Source organism: Dermacentor variabilis, chromosome 3, assembly GCF_050947875.1.
Source record: "Dermacentor variabilis isolate Ectoservices chromosome 3, ASM5094787v1, whole genome shotgun sequence".
Classification (NCBI taxonomy): domain Eukaryota; kingdom Metazoa; phylum Arthropoda; class Arachnida; order Ixodida; family Ixodidae; genus Dermacentor; species Dermacentor variabilis.
In genome coordinates, this window is record NC_134570.1 from 214001443 (window position 1) to 214023232 (window position 21790).

At 46.4% G+C, this 21790-nt stretch overlaps 1 protein-coding gene and 1 pseudogene across 5 annotated transcripts in view; one reads left to right on the forward strand and one right to left on the reverse strand.

Moving 5' to 3' along the window:
- The window catches only part of Exn (Ephexin), a 197379-nt gene that overhangs the window by 62324 nt on the left and 113265 nt on the right, over window positions 1-21790 (forward strand). The gene's annotated exons all lie outside the window — the stretch shown is intronic.
- Window positions 21048-21220, reverse strand: LOC142576809 (U2 spliceosomal RNA; annotated as a pseudogene).

The window sequence follows — 21790 nt, forward strand, 5'->3', positions numbered from 1 at the left end:
CGTCTGCCCACTACCACGCATCAATCACGCCTTGGACTGCTTACACGGAGCTAAATACTTCTCGACCATTGATCTTTGATTCGGCTACTGGCAAATTTCAGTTGATGAAATGGACCACGAGAAGACGGCCTTCATTACACCAGATGGATTATATTTATTTATTTATTTATTTATTTATTTATTTATTTATTTATTTATTTATTTATTTACATGTACCTTACAGGCCTTCGAGAAGGCATAGTGTAAGGGGGGAAATATGGTAACATATTAGTATGGAGTTGGTAAAAAAAAATAAACATCAGCATAACGAAAGGAGTACGCACAGAACATGGAAAATTAATACATTAGCAAATACAATATGTAGAGCAATAACAACATATGGTAAACAACATAATAGCATAGTAACATTGTAAACGTTTTGCATGTTATACAGTAGTAAGTAACTGTAAAAAAAATTGGGACCACTGAAATTCTTTAACTTGTAAAAGAAATGCAGGAAAATTACAAAAGGCCTGAAGTGTTTAGACGGTTGAAATGGCATATTGATCGGTTAGCAGATTGCGAAATGCAGTGTGTTTAGATTGGCAAGCAATGGTATCTGGTAGAGCTTTCCATAAACGGACCGCACAGGGCAAAGCTGAAAAATTAAAAGCATGTGTGTTGCCCTAAATTTGGGTGTAGCTGAACTGATTGTTCAGTCGTTGTGATGTCGAGGATGCTTTTTTCAGGTTTGATAAGGTTAGGCCAACTGTGTGAACAAATCTATGAGATAATAATAGAAGGGAAATATCACGGCGAGTAGTTAGTGGTTGCAACGAAAGATCGATTTTTGTTTGGGTTATACTTGACTGGTTACTATAATTTTTTTTAATGAAACGGCTCGCTCTATTCTGGATGCTCTCCAGGAGTCCGATGAGGTAATTTTGATGAGGAGACCACATACAAGAGCCGTACTCAATTTGTGGCCGTACAATAGTTACATAAGCTAGTTTTCGTAGTGGTGAAGGCACACTTCTTAAGTTGCGGCGCAGAAATCCTAATGATCTGGAGGCGTTAGCTGAAATGGAGGTGATGTGTTTAGTCCATGAAAGATTGTGTGTAAGAAGCACTCCTAAGTACTTATATTCTGTGGTGTGGTCAACTATGTTAGAATCCAGATGATAAGAAAAGTGAGAGTTGACAGTTTTTCGAGAAAAGGAAACTACTTTGCACTTCGACACATTTAGGGACATGAGCCACGTAGCACACCAATCACTGATATGTGCAAGATTATTTTGGAGTGCCGCGTGGTCAGAGGGACAGTTAATCGAATGGTATACAATGCAGTCGTCAGCAAATAATCGTACAGAAGATGATATATTGTTCGGTAAGTCGTTAATGTAAATTAAAGGAGAAGAGGTCCAAGTACACTACCTTGAGGTACACCAGAGGGGACGTCAGAGAGGCCAGAGGATAAGTTAGCAACAGTGAACTGTTCGCGATTAGTAAAAAAATTCAAAGCTTTGCCCTTTGGCCTATGCAATGCTCCTGCGACATTTGAACGTATGAACTCTCTTCTGCGAGGCTGTAAATGGACCACCTGTATTTGTTACGTTGACAACTTTATTCTTTTTTCTGCCGCGTTCGGCAGCCACCTTACTCGACTCGCTACCATTCTTGCGGTCTTCCGAAAAGTCAGCCTCCAACTGAACTCCTCAACGTGTCAATTCAGGCGCCGTCAGATTACCGTGTTGGGACAGCTAGTTGACGCATCCGGTGTCCAACCAGATCCGGAAAAAGCTTCCGCCTTTTGCAGTTTCCCTGTACCAGGTTCTGCTTCTGATGTGCGCTGCTTTGTCAGCCTGTCTTCTTACTTTCGCCATTTCGTCAAAACTTCACCGACATCGCTCGGCCTTTGACAGATCATCTAAAGAACACGCCATTGTCATGGGGCCTGCAACAGGCTCACGTGTTCGCTGCTCTCATCAGGTTTCTGACCACCCCTCCCATACTTGCCCACTTTGATCTATCTGCACCGATCAAAGTCCACACTGACGCAAGTGGCCACGGCATCGGCGCTGTTCTCACCCAACAGCAGAATGGTATCGAGCGCGTGATAGCTTACGCCCGCCGTCTGCTGTCACCTCCCAAGAGAAATTACTCCATCACCGAGCAGAAGTGCTTGTCTGCTTGTCTAGTTTGTGCTGTCGCCAAGTTCCGGCGATATTTGTGTGGCCGCATGCTTTTGGTTCGGTCGTTACAGGCCACCATGCCCTCTGTTAGCTGTGTTCCCTCCGGGACCCGACAGGACGGTTTGGTTGCTGGGCTTTGCGGCTCCAGGAATTCTCATTCATTGACGACTACAAGTCTGGACGTCTGCACAAGGACGCTGACTGCCTCTCGTCACCCCGTGGATCCTCCTGATCCTGTTGCACATTATCCAGTGACTTGCATGATGGCTTTTACTGACATGACCGACATGTGCGCTGAACAACAACGCGATGAATCCTTACTGCCCATCGTCACCGGAGTGCAATCTGCCAGCACTGATAGCACTGTGAGGGGGGTAGGCCCGGCGATGCCGAAGCCTACCTCCCTCACCCCCACACACACCCATAGTGACATTACTATAGCTTTCACTCACATCATTTGAGGTTTCTTTTGACTTGCCTCAACCTTTTCACTTAAAATTTTATTGTGGCTAGTAGCTTACTACATTATTGTTGGCGCAGATGTTGTTATGTCTCAACACCACAAAGGGTGTTAATTGAACATTTTCCACGTGTCAAACCACCGCACTTCCTAACCAGACTTCAGCGTGGTGTGGACAGCGACTAAAAGCGCTCACCCCACCATTGCTTCCGCTCTAGCGACCGTTTTCTGGTAGTGCTGCCATGCCCGCAGCTATGTCACGGGGTGTTCAATATGGCTGTATTTCTGTGGAAGTTGCTACTGTTATCAGGAGACGTCGAAACGAACCCCGGCCCTGAACTAAAGGACATCGTTAAGCAACTGAAGGAAATTGCGGCTGATATCAAAGAAATAAAGGAAGAACGTCTTGCAGATATAGAGACCAAATTAGATGCCATAACACTTCTAGAAAGCAAAGTACAATCTTGTCAGACCGAGATTTCCCGCATGAGTCGCGTAATAGAAACAATGGAACAAAAAATCGATGACCTTGAGAACAGAAGCAGGAGAGCTAACTTAATAGTTTATGGCATACTGGAATTCGAAGAAGAAACAAGCGACAGTCTTGAGCAGATAGTTAGCAGAGATATCATACAAGATATCCTACACCTGGACCCAGTTACGATAGAACGCATACACCAGTTAGGCAGACCGCAAGCGAAAAAGACTAGGCCGGTAATTTTTAAACTTCTGAATTCCCGCGTCAAATCGGCAATAATGAAAAAAAGGTTTTAAAAAATATTAAAAATATTTAAAAAAAGGTTGGGGAAGATTTTTCTCCTAAAATACGGGGCATTAGAAAGAAACTGTGGAACAGTGCCAAAGAAAATCGCGACAAACACGACAAAGTCTCCCTCGCCTTCGACAAACTACATTAACAGTCGCGCCTTTGTATGGGACGACGAAACTAATAACAATGTACCCCTTAAAAAACACGAAGCAGAATCAAGCAAAACAAACGGCCCGCCAATGACGCGGAGAAGAGCTCGATAAGACAACTAACAATCGTAAATGTGAATGCAAGAAGCTTACTAAACAAACTAGAATATTTCGAAAACCTGTTAACTGATCGCGAACCTGATATAGTCGCCGTCACGGAAACGTGGCTTTCGCCGGATGTTTCCAACCATGAAATCATTCCACCGAATTACTCAGTCATTCGAAAAGATCGGGGTTCCCGTGGGGGTGGCGTGGCTCTTGTGATAAAGAAAAACGTTCCATTTGTTTTACTGCCAGATGTATCAGGTGCTGAAAGCGGGTTTTGCAGGATTCTTTGTAACAATACTACTATTTGTGTGGGTTGCTTCTATAGAAGCTCCTCTTCGGGTGATGAGAGCATTTCTGCCATTCATGAGTTTCTACACCGATATGCTAACAACTGTAAAATTATCCTTATGGGAGACTTTAACCTTCCAGACGTAGACTGGGTAACTATGCATCACACATCACCTTCTTCAGAAATTCTGTTTGACGTAATGTTATCATTTAACCTTCACCAAATAATCCTAGAACCGACGCGTAAGCAAGGTTCAGCAAACAATATCCTTGACCTTATCCTAATCAGTGATCATTTTTCAGGGCACCAAGCACAGACAGAAATTATTGAAGGCATTTCAGATCACAACATACCGCTATGCTTGTTGCCTCTGGACTGCTCGATAAGAACGCGTTGTAGTATGTCTATAGTACCCAACTTCGAGAAGGCAGATGACGCCAGCATACTACCCCACCTTGCGCATGAATTTCAAGCCTTCACTGAAATATCCTCCGACCCGTCAGTCGATGTGAACACAGCCTGGCTTCATTTTAAGAATATGGTTTGCTACTGTGTAACTAACTATGTTCCATTAAAAAACAAGCGACCACAAAGAACAAGCCCCTGGATAACTCGGGAAGTCATCCACGCAAAACGTCATCTAAAAAGGATACGTAACTCTATTAAAAATCATGGACCATGCCCATCCAAAACTAGCAAACTAGCATGCGCACTAGCACATTTTCGACAGACAGCCAAAGAAGCTAAGGAACATTATTTTCATGTAACGCTGCCTAACTTTCTGACAAACAGCTTTCAGAGATTCCAGAACCACTTTCGCCCCACTAAAGACACGTTATCGGCCTTGTCTCCTAAGGGAAAAACAAACAACGCTAATGCATAAATCACTATTTTCACTCGAACTTCACAAAAGATGACGGTAACATGTCAAACTTGAGTAGCAGTTCAACATCGCGCATCGATCCTTTAATCATATCTGACGCGGGTATCCTTAACATGTTGCTCACCCTTGACCCTAAAAAATCATGCGGACCAGATGACATTCCAAACCATTTTCTAAAGAGATACGCAGAGTGGTGCAGCCGATACTTGGGCCTCATATTTCGAAAATCCCTATCACAATCATCCTCACCCGACGACTGGAAAAATGCGAAAATCATCCCAATACACAAAACAGGAGACACCTCATTGCCCTCTAATTATCGACCAACATCTCTTACCAGCACCGCTTGCAAGATGCTCGAGCATATCATCCTTAAACACCTAACAAGCTTTCTTGACACTCACAACTTATTAACGCCACACCAGCACGGATTTCGCCACGGATTGTCAACCGTCACGCAGCTTACGGAAGTTGTGCATGACCTCGCATTTAACATCAATAACTGTAGCCAGACTGATATAATATTATTAAACCTTTCCAAAGCATTTGATCGCGTATGCCGCAGTAAATTAACAAAATTGCGAGGTTTTATTGGGGATGGGGAAATTTTAGACTGGGTAACAGATTTCTTAACAAACCGGACACAATTCGTACTATTTCAGCATGTGGAATCTGCGACAGTGCCTGTCACATCAGGCGTCCCCCAAGGATCCGTGTTGGGGCCACTGTTATTTTTAATTTTCATTAACGACATAACCAGAAATATTGACTGTAACATCAAACTGTTTGCTGATGACTGCATCCTCTACCAAACAATTAACACCTACGAAGATCGTGTTTCGCTTAGCAACTCACTAGACCAGCTAAATGAATGGTGCAAAAAATGGCAAATGACGATAAACACAACTAAATCAGTTTGCATGACGGTAACAAGAAAAAAACAACCTTACGACTTTCCATACTTTATTAACGGCACAATGCTAACGAAAGTTCACCAGCATAAATACTTAGGCATCACTCTAACTTCTGACCTGAGATGAGACGCGCACATTGCCAACGTGACCTCGAAGGCATTACGCAAGCTATTTTATCTGCGAAGATGTCTCCGCCTTGCACCAACGTCGACTAAGCTTCTCGCGTATACTACTTTCGTTAGACCGGTTTTGGAGTACGCTAACACAGTTTGGTTTCCCCACTCAGTAACTAACATAACGAGACTGGAAAAAGTACAGCGAAAAGCGCTGCGCTTTATTCACAACGACTATAAGCGTACAGATTCACCCACTAACCTTGCGGCTATATCGGGTTTAGCGACGCTCTCATCAAGGGCGAAGCAAGCACGGCTAAAATTTTTATTTAACTTGATTCACAACTATTATAAGATTGACCTAACAAAATACATATGTTTTTCGCAGTCACGATTATCAAGACATAAACATGCACACGCTTTAACAGAATATTCATGCCATAATGACACATTCATGTACTCTTATTTCCCCCTCGTGATAAGGGAATGGAATCGCCTCGATCTGTCAGTCATTTCTGCAGACTCATTATCTCAGTTCACATCACGGTTAGAATCCACATCTAGTATTCAGTAATGCAGTCTTATTCACATAATATGCTTTGCAATTCTTGTAAGTCATGCTGATTATCGTGAAGGTGTTTACTGTTATTTTTGTTCCCGTTTGCTGTTCTTTGCATGATGTATTATCTGTATTGCTGCGCATGTCTCCTAGAAATGTGATATCTATATTTGTTTTTTTTTTATGTATTCTTACCTTGTTCCTTTACGTTCCTTGTTTGGCTTATTGACACGCAATTTGTATGTGCACGTTTATTACCGTGTCTTTCATTTCTGTATGTCCACCTGCTATGGTCCCTGATGGGACTGGCAGTATTGAAAATAAATAAATAAATAAATAAATTATCTGGAAACCGGAGAAAAAGATGAACGAGGAGGAACCCCGTGAATGAATGGATCAGTGCAGTTAATTAGATGAGTCAGATCACCTTGCAGACTGAGTGAAGAAAAAAGACAGTGCGTAATGCGGCTGCAGGATAAGCCGAAAGGCCCTGAACCCGCGCTTCACTTGTAGCTGCAGCAGCATTGGTGTCACATGAGAATCGCGTAGACGCTCGCGTCTACGCGAAGCACGAGCGTCTGTCACGCTCCGGCACGAGCTAACATTCCGAAAGGAATTTTAAAAAATGCTACACTAAGAGTGTCCGTTTTTTCTCTCCCATGAGAGCTCGAGACTTTACCAGTCTACGTGTTCACTCGCCACCACAGTTTGGTGACCGTGAACGTGATACTGCCATATGCTCCTGTGATAGAGACGAGAGCTCAAGGCCAGAACCCTTCCAAGGAACGCGATGAGCCCTCCTGTTCAGCCATCGCTGTCCACCTCCCACAGTACTGGGACCAGCATCCTTTGGCATGGTTTCTTCAGGCCGAATCGCAATTTCAAGTTGCTGGTATCCACTCTCAAGCCTCAAAGTTTCATTACGCCGTTGCAGCACTCTCGCCCGCTGCCATTGACGAAATAGCAGATTTGTTGAACTCCCCATTGCCTACCACCGCCTATGACGATCTCAAGGCAGCCCTGTTACAGCGCACAGCAGCTTCACAGCGTTATCGCATCCAGCAGCTTCTGTCCGCTGAAGAACTAGGTGACTGACACCCTAGTAAACTTCTTTGCCGAATGAGGCAGCTCCTCGGAAACAATGCGAGATCCATCGACAATGCACTGTTGCGTGAATTGTTTTTGCAATGACTCCCAGCTAACGTGCAGATGGTCCTGGTGACAGCCTCTACCATGGACCTTACCGGACTTGCCACTTTGGCTGACAAAGTCATGGAAGTAGCTACCCCAACCATCGCAGCCACGTCACCGTCTCCGGGTGACAATACAACCAACAGCTCAGCAAACTCTTCCCTGCTCTTCCGCAGTGCCATCTCCGCTCGACTCCTTGTGTGAGCGCCTGGAACGCACCATCTGTAGAGCGGAACATCGCCGCACGTCTCGTCGCCCACGCAGCCATAGTTCCAGCAGATCAAGACGCACGGGCACTCGCAATGAAACATCAACTACAACGTCTGGCGTTTGCTACTACCACCGCCGTTTTGGAAACAACGCTCGTCACTGTCGGCATCCCTGTGCTTGGCAGGGAAACAGGCCGGCCGACCTCTAACGGCGACGAGTGGTCTGGCCCAACACACAAGTCACCTTTTCTACGTGACAGACAGAGTTATGGGACAATTCTTAGTCTATATGCAGGAGGTGATGTCGGCATTCTCCCCGCCCATCAGTCCGACCGAAAAGTGACACCTGTGTCGTTTTTGCAAGCCATCAAGGCCACCAAGATTACAGTTTTCTAATCACGCTCTGTCCCGCTAAACCTTGGCCTTCGATGAGCGTTCTGCTGGATTTTCCTGGTTGCAGCCGTCCGTCATGCTGTCATTGGAGTAGACTTCTTGCACAACTACGGACTCCTTGTCGACATCCAATGACGCCGTCTCATCGACTCCGCGACCCAGCTATCCATTCCTGGCATCCCATCATCAAGCACATCGCCAATCGCGCCTATTTCTGCCATGTTGGACGAACCTTCCGCCGTGCTCCTATGGAAGCTTTCCACTTTGACGCGCCTGCCGGACTGGATGCAACCGGTGCAACATGACGTGTGCCGTCACATTGTCACCTCCGGCCCACCAGTCTATATCCGACCCCGGCGTTTGTCCCCAAAGAAACTCAAGATTGCTCGCGCGGAGTTCGAACACATGCTGCAACTTGGCATCATCCACCCTCCCTCCAGTAATTGGGCATCACCACTTCACATGGTGCCCTTGAAGACGGGAGACTGGCGCCCATGCGGCGATTACCGGGCACTAAACAATGTTACAGTTCTTGATCGCTACCCTCTACCGAACATTCAGGACTTCACAGTAGCATTGCACAGTGCGAAGATCTTTTCTAAGATCGATCTCGTTCGCGCCTATCATCAACTACCGTTCGCTGAAGAAGACATTCCCAAGACCGCCATCAGCACGCCCTTTGGTCTTTTTGAATTTCTCCGCATGCCTTTCGGTTTACGGGACGCGAGCCAAACCTTTCAGCATTTCATCGATTCCGTCACCCGAGGCTTGCCTTTTGTTTTTGCATACATTGACGACCTTCTTGTCGCAAGCTCTTCCACAGAAGAACATCTTCACCACTTGCGTTTGTTGTTTTCATGCCTTGCCAGTAAAGGAATTGTCATCAACGCCGCCAAGAGCGAATTTGGTCAACCCGAACTCGAGTTCCTCGGTCATATCGTCGATGCTAACGGCATTCAACAACTGCCATCCAAGCTTCGCGTCATCGAAACCTTCCCCGACCGACCACACTCACCAACCTTCACCAATTTCTCAAATTTATCAATTTCTACCACGATTCATTCCCCATTGCGCACGACTTATGGCTCCGCTAGACGCTATGTTGGTAAACAAATGTGAACAAGTGCATCAGTGGACTGAAGAGGCCACCGACGCTTTTACAAGAGTCAACTCTGCCCTCGCCAACGCCACGCTGCTTAGACACCCAAAGCCAGACGCGCCCACTGCCATTGTGACCGACGCTTCAAACACCACAGTTGGTGCCGTTCTGCAGCAATTCATCGACAATGCGTGGCATCCACTCGCATTTTTCTCCAAGAAACTGAAGCCTGCGCAGTCCCGCTACAGCGTATTCAGCCGTGAATTACTCACCATTTACCTGTCTATCAGACATTTTCGCCATTTCCTAGAAGGCCGTGCATTCACCGTCATGACTGACCACAAGCCCCTTGTGCACGCAACGAATCGTTCGGCGTCCTGTTACTCACCCCGCGAGATTCGACGCCTTTCCTACATATCCAAGTTTACAACAACGTTCTGCCACACCAAGGGCACCGACAATGTTCCAGCCAACGTTCTGAGTCGCGTCAATGCCGTTTCCACGTTGACGTCAGAACCTTTCGTCATCGAGGTCGACTTACTCGCCAGTCAGCAGCATGACGACACTGATCTTCGTACACTCCGGAATTCATCAACGTCCCCGAAATTGGAGGACCTCGGTGTGACCCCAGATGGTACATCTGTCCTCTGCAGCACTTCTACCAACACACCTAGACCATACATTCTGGCACCCCTTCGCAGACGTCTTTCCAAAACCGTGCACAACCTGTCGAATCCTAGCATACGCGCGACACAGAAGGTCCTTTCCAGTCGTTTTGTTTGGCTTCAGCTAAACGCGCAAGTTTGCGATTGGGTTCGCTGCTGTTTGTCGTGTCAACGCTCTAAGATCCAGCGTCACCCCACTCCGCCTGCGAAGTCTTTTACTGGATGCTCGGTTTGATACTGTACACCTGGACCTCGTCGGCCCTCTCCCACCTTGGAAAGGTTACAGCTACATACTCACATGTATCGACTGCTATACACGATGGCCAGAAGCTACACCTATATCTGACATCTCAGTGCCCGCTGTTGCAGCAGCTTTCGTGTCTACATGGATAACAAGGTTCAGCTGCCCATCGACAATAATCACGGATCGCGGTCGGCAGTTTGACTCAGCACTCTTGAACGAGCTACTCAAACTACTCGGAACGACACATTTTCGCACGACTGCTTACCACCCGCAGTCCAATGGACTAGTTGAATGTTTTCACCGGCATCTCAAGGCCTCCCTTATGGCGCATGAATCGCCGGTGAAGTGGATTCTACATTTGCCGCTCGTCTTACTTGGCGTCAGAGCCGCACTCAAGAGCAACCTAGGTTGCTCCTGTGCCAAGCTAGTCTAAGCACTCACCTACGCCTTCCGTGCGATTTCTTTGTCGCCACCACCCAAACACCTATGCCATCACCTGCCAACTACATTGCCGAACTGCAAGCTTTCTTTAGCCAGATATGCCCCGTGCCTACACGTTCGCAAGAAGCAAGGTCTCCGTACGTTTCTCCCACACTCACCTCTGCTACCCACGTTTTCGTGCGTAACTGTGCCATGCAGAAGCCTTTGCAGCCACACTACTTCGGGCCATATTGCGTTCTCGAGCGTCATCCGACGACTTTTGTCTCAAACCTGCCTACATTGAAGCACCCACGCCATCGGCCCCACCAATATGCGACGCAAGCCTGCTGCATCCTTCGACGCCTCCGTACGTGACACCCAAGACCAACGCCAAGACACGCCGCGTCGTGTGGACTTTCCATCGTTCGTCGAATTTTCCTCCTCCCTAGGGGGGGGGGAGGGGCCTCTATACCAGCAGCAGCATTGGCGTCGCATGAGAATTACGTAGACGCTCGCGTCTACACGAGGCACGAGTGGCTGGAACGCTCCGGCACGGGCTAGCGTTCCAAAAGGGCATTAAAAAGAATGCTACGCTAAGAGATCAAGTGTCTGTTTTTTCTCTCCTGCAAGAGTCCGAGACTTTACCGGTCTACGTGGTCACTCGTCGCCACAAGCTCAAGGCATGGATAATGGATGCCTGCCCAAGAATTCGAACGTCCGTCATCAAGAAAGCCACTGAAGATGTGATAAAGGGAACTCAACTGCGTGGCTGCAGAAGGAGACCTATTCGAACATGTCCTCTAGGCAGCAGCTGCTGCTCATCAGGGCTTACGAATTGATAGATAGTAAGGGCTAGCTGAAATCTGATGTTTTTTACTTTTTGTGCAGGAATCCCAACTGCCAATTCGGCTTATTTAGAAGTATATTTTTTTCTTGAACACATCGGTTTTGCCTTTTCTTTAGATGTGGATCGCTTTTCGGTCTGTTTGTTTCGCTTTTATTCTTTAGCACGAACCTGTTTTTGCAGCACGTATACACTTTCATGAAAAATAAAACCGTCACTTTAATTTCGTTTCTGGCGTGAAATATAGCTGTGCATGCACTCTTTCGATGTAATGCTAGCAGAGCCGGGATTTTGAAACATTCCATGCCTATTCCATTGCTTTTCACATTTTGTGCATAGTCAGTGCGGTTCTTCGGCCGCGTTATCAAGGGGATTTTGTTATCAGTGTGATCAGTCAGCCTTGAGAGACGTATAATAAGTGTGTCCTAGAAATGAGAGGAAGGAATAGCTGTGAAACGCAAAACCTGCTGTTGATGCTCCTTCCGTGCCATTATCAAGGTGATGTGCTGCCTCTTCGGGTTTGCAACAGGCATGCAGTTGCTTTCAATCAGCTTATTTGAGGGCGCTGCTTTATGATGCGTGGGTGGGAGCGCAGTCACATGGTATTTCTCATATTTCGTGATGTTTCTTTGCCAGTCGAAAAAATTGTATGCAATTAGTATGTCGCTGAAAACTCCCTAATTAGATGTCATTTGGGGGTGCCTTCAATTGTCCGATCAACACTTTGATAATTAGGACAGTATTTCTCGAGTTAGATAAATATTTGTAATTATCGAAATAAATCTCAGCAACAAAAAAATTACTGTCGGCTGGAGTAACGCTACTGCTTTTTTTTTTAAGTCTTAGTTAGTTGATAGTTGGAGCACCCTGTATAATTCACTCGGTAACCGAAATGAGGCCAAGGCGCCTTCACTAGAAATCAGAATCAACAGCAGTCATGAGCAGCAGCACCCATACTTGGACTCGCAGAAAATGAAGAGAGAGAGAGAGGCTGCAGTTTTACTGGAAAGGCGAAGCAATATTAGTGATAGCCTGTTATTACACGAAGGAAGATCACACCACCGCCGGATTATTGGGGGTGCGAGAGGACCACACGAAAACAATACAGCTGAATGAAGTAGTGCCAGCCCTCGACACGCACCTCCTCCACCTCTGGAAAGCCAGAAGAGCTCTCCTCAAGAGGTGGAAGAGACAGAAGTTAAACAAGAAATTAAAGAAGCGAATTGCCCTCCTCACCGAGCAAGCACAGGCATACGCGGAGAGATTAGGAAGACATAACTGGCACGCGTTTTGCGACAAACTCCAGGGAACCCTGAGCACAAAGAGGATGTGGCATCTCCTGCGCGCCCTTCTCGACAACGGCCCTACGAAGATGCAGCAGCTACAGAACCTCTGTAGGCTCGTGCACAACCACGCCGGATCGGAAGAGAACCTCCTCCGAGAAATTCAGAAGAAGCTGTGCGGCGACCCACTCATTAATTCAACGGCACATGACAAAGTTTACGGTGGGAAACCAAACCCCGACCTTGACCAACCCTTCACGCATGCTGAACTCTCTGCAGCACTATCGACGCTCACCAGAAGCACCAACCCGGGTAAAGATTGGATCATGAACAAGCATCTTCAGAACCTTCCGCAGCAGGCTACTGCAGCCTTGCTCCAGTACTTCAATGCATGCTGGAAGAAAAAAAAGCTACCGGCTGCCTGGAAGCACTCGGAGATTAGCATGATCCCCAAACCAAATAAACAGCTCAGCATCGAGAATTTGTGCCCAATTTCCCTTACCTCATGCGTAGGGAAACTTTTCGAGCATATGATTCACAACCGCCTAACCTCGTACCTCGAAGACAACGGATATTTTCCAAACACTATGTTCGGTTTCAGGCAGAACCTGTCAACGCAAGATGTCTTCCTTCTACTCAAGGAAGACCTCATCGACCACCTGAGTACCAGAAGCAAGTAATCGATTTTAGCCATCGACGTAAAGGGAGCTTTTGACAATGTCAGTCACAAAGCTATCCTCTGCAACGTCGAAGACCTGGGCTGCGGTTCTCGGACATACGACTATGTCAGGAATTTCCTCACGAACCGCACAGCCACAGTTGGAATATACAACCTGCGCAGCAATAGCTTCCAACTACCGAGCAAAGGCACCCCGCAGGGTTCAGCCATATCGCCGTTGCTCTTCAACGTCGCAATGGAACACAAGAAACACACCTACAGGAAGCAGTAGATACCATCGAGAGCTACTTGCACAGATGCGGTCTCCGCTGTGCTCCCGAGAAGTCCGAACACCTCGTCCTCAAGTCAAGAACAAGAGGCAGACCACCCGGCTACGATGAACCCGATCCTAACGTCACCCTCAATGGAACGCCCATTCCAAAAGTGGAAACCCTACGAGTTCTAGGGCTGCACATACACAAAGACGGGTCCGGGGCGGCCACCCTCCCGCGACTGCAGCGAACGCTATCACAGCTCATGCATCTCGTTAGGAGAGTTGCAAGCCATAGAAGCGGACTTAAAGAACAAGACACGCTACGCGTGATGCAAGCACTCCTCACCAGTCGAATAACATACGGCACGCCCTGCCTCGCACTGAAGAATGTAGAGGTAGAAAAAATTACCATTAAAATACGGAAAGCCATCAAAATCGCCCTGGGCCTGCCATCTACGGCTTCGACTACGAGACTTCTCAAGATGGGCGTACACAACAGCTGGCAAGAACTAGCTGAAGCTCACAAAGCCAGTCAATTAGAACGACTGAAGCTCACGCCCACCAGAAGATCAGTGCTGCAAGGGCTGAGCTACGGTGAAACCTTTATAGCCACCACGGACCGAAAAGAAAGAATTCCTTCAAACCTCCGCGAATCCCTGTGCATAGCCCCAATTCCACGCAACATGCACCCCACGTACCACAAGGAAGGAAGACAAGCCTGAGTGGATGCTCTACGGTGAAGACACAGGCAAGATCCGGATGCCAGATACACCGACGCAGCCAAATACCCGCAAAGAAACGCTTACGCCCTGAGCATTGTAGATTCTCAGGGCAGAGAGCTAGCGTCTACCACAGTCCGTGCACAAAACTCTGAGACTGCAGAAGAGACGGCGATCGCCCTAGCAACTACCACGTGCATGGACACAGCTGTCATCTTCTCCGATTCTCAAGCAGCTGTCAGGAACTACGCTAAGGGTCGCGTGTCGACACAAGCACTGAAGATATTGAAGCATCGCAGTACTCCGATCCCCTACACCTGCGTGACATGGGTTCCTGGGCACGAGGGGCTGGAGGGGAATGAAGCGGCACATGCCGCGACCCGAGGCCACACCTACCGGGCCAACCCTTCCTACTCTCGAGACGCCCGGTCTGCGTCAGCGGAGGCAGAGACCGTACCCATCACATACTCAGGGATCCTTCAACATCACAGGCTGGAACGCAGGGTGTATCCACCACCTCACCCAAAGCTCAACAAAGAAGAAAGCACTACACTCAGAAGACTGCAAAGTAATACTTACATCCACGGAATCATCATGCATAGACTGTACCCAACGCTACAAGGATACCACTGCCCAATGTGCGGCGTACCGGACACCTTAGCGCACCTGATTATCGAATGTCCATGGCATCTAGACAAAGACGCATTGCCTTCACCGAGAGGCTGTTGCAACGCCAGACAAAGTGAAGACCTCATAGAAACGTGGGAGGCCAAGCTAGTCTCCGAGGACCTGGAACAACAACAACGCCTCGTCGCCAGGGCCAACGAGGCAGCGTTGGCCAGAGGGTTCCTGGAATGAGGAGACCTCCCACCGAGAGTAGAACCGGGGCTTACCCCAGAATACTGTTTCCAAAATAAAAGTTTATTCCTCCTCTCCGACAGATGACCTATACATACATACATACATACATACATACATACATACACACACACATACATACACACACATACACACATACATACATACATACATAATAATATTTGGGGTTTTACGTGCCAAAACCACTTTCTGATTATGAGGCACGCCGTAGTGGAGGACTCCGGAAATTTTGACCACCTGGGGTTCTTTAACGTGCACCTAAATCTAAGCACACGGGTGTTTTCGCGTTTCGCCCCCATCGAAATGCGGCCGCCATGGCCGGGATTCGATCCCGCGACCTCGTGCTCAGCAGCCCAACACCATAGCCACTGAGCAACCACGGCGGGTTACATACATAATACATACATACATACATACATACATACATACATACATACATACATACATACATACATACATACATACATACATACATACATACATACATACATACATACATACATACATACATACATACATACAATCATACATACACGTAGTTCGGAAAGCTGGTCGCCCCCCCTGGAAATATAAAAGCTTTCCTCCTATAATTATGGCGATAATATATAGCCGTGAAGTCTCGTTACTTTGGAAAATCAGGTAATTCGAACTCCTCTTCTGGTCTCGGCACGCGTATGTGCTATTTAATGATTCATCATCAGCCTGGTTACACCCACTGCAGAGCAAAGGCCTCTCCCATGCTTCTCCAACAACCCCAGTCATGTACTATTTGTGGCCATGTCGTACCTGCAAACTTCTTAATCTCATCTGCCCACCTAACTTTCTGCCGCTCCCTGCTACGCTTCCCTTCCTTTGGAATCCGGTCCGTAACCCTTAATGACCATCGGTTATCTTCCCTCCTCATTACATGTCCTGCCCATGCCCATTTCGTGTCTTGATTTCAACTAAGTTGTCATTAACTCGCGTTTGTTCCCTCACCCAATCTGCTCTTTTCTTATCCCTTAACGTTACACCCATCATTCTTCTTTCCATAGCTCATTGCGTCGTCCTCAATTTAAGTAGAACCCTTTTCGTAAGCCTCCAGATTTCTGCCCCGTAGGTGAGTACTGGTAAGACACAGCTATTATACACTTTTCTCTTGAGGGATAATGGCAACCTGATGTTCATGGTCTGAGAATGCCTGCCAAACGCACCCCAGCCCATTCTTATTCATCTGATTATTTACGTCTCATGATCCGGATCCGCTGTCACTACCTGCCCTAAGTAGATGTATTCCCTTACCACTTCCAGTGCCTCGCTACCTATTGTAAATTGCTGTTCTCTTCCGAGACTGTTAAACGTTACTTTAGTTTTCTGCAGAATAATTTTTTAGACCCACTCTCCTGCTTTGCCTCTCCAGGTCAGTGAGCATGCATTGCAATTGGTCCCCTGAGTTACTAAGCAAGGCAATATCATCAGCGAATCGCAAGTTACTAAGGTATTCTCCATTAACTTTTATCCCCAATTCTTCCCAATCCAGGTCTCTGAATACCTCCTGTAAACACGCTGTGAATAGCATTGGAGAGATCGTATCTCCCTGCCTGACGCCTTTCTTTATTGGGATTTTGTTGCTTTCTTTATGGAGGACTATGGTGCCTGTGAAGCCGCTATGGATATCTTTCAGTATTTTTACATACGGCTCGTCTACACCCTGATTCCGTAATGCCTCCATGACTGCTGAGGTTTCGAGAGAATCAAACGCTTTCTTGTAATCAATGAAAGCTATATATAAGGGTTGGTTATATTCCGCACATTTCTCTATCACCTGATTGATAGTGTGAATATGGTCTATTGTTGAGTAGCCTTTACGGAATCCTGCCTGGTCCTTTGCTTGACAGAAGTCTAAGGTGTTCCTGATTCTATTTGCGATTACCTTAGTAAATAGTTTGTAGGCAACTGACAGTAAGCTGATCGGTCTATAATTTTTCAAGTCTTTGGCGTCTTCTTTCTTATAGATTAGGATTATGCTAGCGTTTTTCCAAAATTCCGGTACACTCGAGGTCATAAGACATTGCGTATACAGGGTAGCCAGTTTCTCTAGAACAATCTTACCACCATCCTTCAATAAATCTACTGTTACCTGATCCTCCCCAGCTGCCTTCCCCCTTTGCATATCTCCCAAGGCTTTCTTTACTTCTTGCGACGTTACCTGTGGGATTTCGAATTCCTCTAGACTATTTTCTATTCCATTATCGTCATGGGTGCCACTGGTACTGTATAAATCTCTATAGAACTCCTCAGCCACTTGAACTATCTCATCCATATTAGTAATGATATTGCCGGCTTTGTCTCTTAACACATACATCTGATTCTTGCCAATTCCTAGTTTCTTCTTCACTGCTTTTAGGCTTCCTCCGATCCTGAGAGCATGTTCAATTCTATCCATATTATACTTCCTTATGTCAGCTGTCTTAAGCTTGTTGATTAACTTCGAAAGTTCTGCCAGTTCTATTCTAGCTGTAGGGTTAGAGGCTTTCATACATTGGCATTTCTTGATCAGATCTTTCGTCTCCTGCGATAGCTTACTGGTATCCTGTATAACTGAGTTACCACCGACTTCTATTGCACACTCCTTAATGATTCCCACAAGATTGTCGTTCATTACTTCTTCACTAAGGTCTTCTCCCTGAGTTAAAGCCGAATACCTGTTCTGTAGCTTGATATGGAATTCCTCTATTTTCCCTCTTACCGCTAACTCATTGATCGGCTTCTTATGTACCAGTTTCTTCCGTTCCCTCCTCAGGTCTAGGCTAATACGAGTTCTTACCATCCTATGGTCACTGCAGCACACCTTGCTGAACACGTCCATATCTTGTATGACGCAAGGGTTAACGCAGAGTATAAAGTCTATTTCATTTCTAGTCTCGTCATTAAGGCTCCTCCACGTCTACTTTCGTTTATCCCGCTTGCGGAAGAAGGTATTCATTTTCCGCATATTATTCTGTTCTGCAAACTCTACTAATAACTCTCCCCTGCTATTCCTAGTGCATTTGCCATATTCCCCCACTGCCTTGTCTCCAGCCTGCTTCTTGCCTACCTTGGCATTGAAGTCGCCCATCAGTATAGTGTATTTCGTTTTCACTCTACCCATCGCCGATTCCACGTCTTCATAGAAGCTTTTGACTTCCTGGTCATCATGACTGGATGTAGGGGCGTAGACCTGTACAACCTTCATTTGAACTTCATTTGAACAATTAATTTGAACATATTTGGCCACCCACCAGTTAATTCGACCGTCACTGGGAGCTCAGCGAGTACAGAGTGCTGCGAATGTGTGACGCAAAAGAGCAGAAATGGTGGCAGCGTCCAGCCAAAACAAAGCGATGGGGTCCGCATCGCCATAGTCATCAGCCGAAATCGTGCACGAAGGGCGGAACGCTTTGTGCCTATAGTTGCCCTTTATTCTTGCATTTACTGCCGTGCATAACACAGCGTTAGGCAGGATACCAGCAAACTATCGCAGGAGACGAAAGATCTGATCAAGAAATGCCAATGTATGAAAGCCTCTAACCCTACAGCTTGAATAGAACTGGCAGAACTTTCGAAGTTAATCAACAAGCGTAAGACAGCTGACATAAGGAAGTATAATATGGATAGAATTGAACATGCTCTCAGGAGCGGAGGAAGCCTAAAAACAGTGAAGAAGAAACTAGGAATTGGCAAGAATCAGATGTATGCGTTAAGAGACAAAGCCGGCAATATCATTACTAATATGGATGAGATAGTTCAAGTGGCTGAGGAGTTCTATAGAGATTTGTACAGTACCAGTGGCACCCAAGACAATAATGGAAGAGAAAATAGTCTAGAGGAATTCGAAATCCCGAAGGTAACGCCGGAAGAAGTAAAGAAAGCCTTAGGAGATATGCAAAGGGGGAAGGCAGCTGGGGAGGATCAGGTAACAGCAGATTTGTTGAAGGATGGTGGACAGATTGTTCTAGAGAAACTGGCCACCCTGTATACGCAATGCCTCATGACCTCGAGCGTACCGGAATCTTGGAAGAAAGCTAACATAATCCTAATCCATAAGAAAGGGGACGCCAAAGACTTGAAAAATTATAGACCGATCAGCTTACTGTCCGTTGCCTACAAAGTATTTACTAAGGTAATTGCAAATAGAATCAGGAACACCTTAGACTTCTGTCAACCAAAGGACCAGGCAGGATTCCGTAAAGGCTACTCAACAATAGACCATATTCACACTATCAATCAAGTGATAGAGAAATGTGCAGAATATAAGCAACCGTTGTATATAGCTTTCATTGATTACGAGAAAGCGTTTGATTCAGTCGAAACCTCAGCAGTCATGGAGGCATTACGGAATCAGGGTGTAGAGGAGCCATATGTAAAAATACTGGAAGATATCTATAGCGGCTCCACAGCCACCGTAGTCCTCCATAAAGCAAGCAACAAAATCCCAATAAAGAAAGGCGTCAGGCAGGGAGATACGATATCTCCAATGCTATTCACAGCGTGTTTACAGGAGGTATTCAGAGACCTGGATTGGGAAGAATTGGGGATAAAAGTTAATGGAGAATACCTTAGTAACTTGCGATTCGCTGATGATATTGCCTTGCTTAGTAACTCAGGGGACCAATTGCAATGCATGCTCACTGACCTGGAGAGGCAAAGCAGAAGAGTGGGTCTAAAAATTAATATGCAGAAAACTAAAGTAATGCTTAACAGTCTCGGGAGAGAACAGCAATTTACAATAGGCAGCGAGGCACTGGAAGTCGTAAGGGAATACATCTACTTAGGGCAGGTAGTGACGGCGGATCCGGATCATGAGACGGAAATAATCAGAAGAATAAGAATGGGCTGGAGTGCGTTTGGCAGGCATTCCCAAATCATGAACAGCAGGTTGCCGTTATCCCTCAAGAGAAAAGTATATAATAGCTGTGTCTTACCAGTACTCACCTACGGGGCAGAAACCTGGAGGCTTACGAAAAGGGTTCTACTCAAATTGAGGACGACACAACGAGCTATGGAAAGAAGAATGATAGGTGTAACGTTAAGGGATAAGAAAAGAGCAGATTGGGTGAGGGAACAAACGCGAGTTAATGACATCTTAGTTGAAATCAAGAAAAAGAAATGGGCATGGGCAGGACATGTAATGAGGAGGGAAGATAACCGATGGTCATTAAGGGTTACGGACTGGATCCCAAGGGAAGGGAAGCGTAGCAGGGGGCGGCAGAAAGTCAGGTGGGCGGATGAGATTAAGAAGTTTGCAGGGACGGCATGGCCACAATTAGTACATGACCGGGGTTGTTGGAGAAGTATGGGAGAGGCCTTTGCCCTGCAGTGGGCGTAACCAGGCTGATGATGATAACACAGCGTTGGCTGCGTGCCTTTACAAGTGCGTTGTCGCCATCCATGATCGCCTGCAGCTGTTGTGGCAGCGTGTTTCCATTTTGTTAACTATACAAACACGAGAGGGATACGCTGTGTTTTCCAGCGTGCGTGGTACAAGAGCAAAATGTGGAGCCTGCGCTTAGGTACTACGGACAGGGACAAGCTTTTGTCCGTTTCTCCGTAGCCGAGCTGCACTACACCAATGCGCAATCAATGATAAAAAGCTCCAGTATAAGCTCTCCTCCACTCATATTTCATGACGTTGCGGTCACAGGGAGGGAAGGCGTCCGAATTTGTGTGAACATGTTTTAGAGTGAAGCAATTTATGGCTATAGGGTGCTGTGCATTTTTGTTCTGCGTGTGCAGACACCATGGGCCGATCCCAGAGATAATCCAATACTGGGTCCAACTCGGAGGTGAAGCAGGCTTCAAGCACTCCAACAACTTGCAGAAATAAGTTTAATATCTTGCATCAAAATAGAACATGTATCAGATATTAAGCAGATAACAGATACTACACTTTGACCTGCGTTGGCCATGTCTACGTTTGCAGCGCCCTCTTTTCGTCGGTGTTCTTAGCCCTTGCATGTCTACTTCCCTTCCGCTGTCCCGTGGTAGCGGTCCCGTCGAAACGTCATGCGTGTCTATTTACCTCCGGCTCCTCATCATCCACGCGAATGTATATAAAAATCACGGTAAATAAGTTTGTACCTTTGTTCAAAATTCTGTGTCACCTCTGTGTTGTGTACTGAACAGCTTCACAGATCATCCACCTTCACAGATTGGATTTTCTTTCTTGTTAATCTTTTTAATATGCATTATATGATTTCCTCATATCACTTCTGCAGTATTTTTTTCATATTTGCTTCACCGCTGGGCGTTACACCGAGGGTTCTTGCCAAAGGGAGCGAAGCGCAGGGTTGGGGGATTATGTAGATAATGCTTTAGCAGCTGCACACCAATTAATAACAACACGTTGTTACTGCGAATTTCTTCTATTTTAGGTTTCCCTGTTACAGACTGTATTGGCCGCATTGATCAGGTTTGAACGGAAATTAAGCGCTGGTTCGTGAGTACTGCCCTTGCCTTTGGCTAGGGGCAAACGAAGC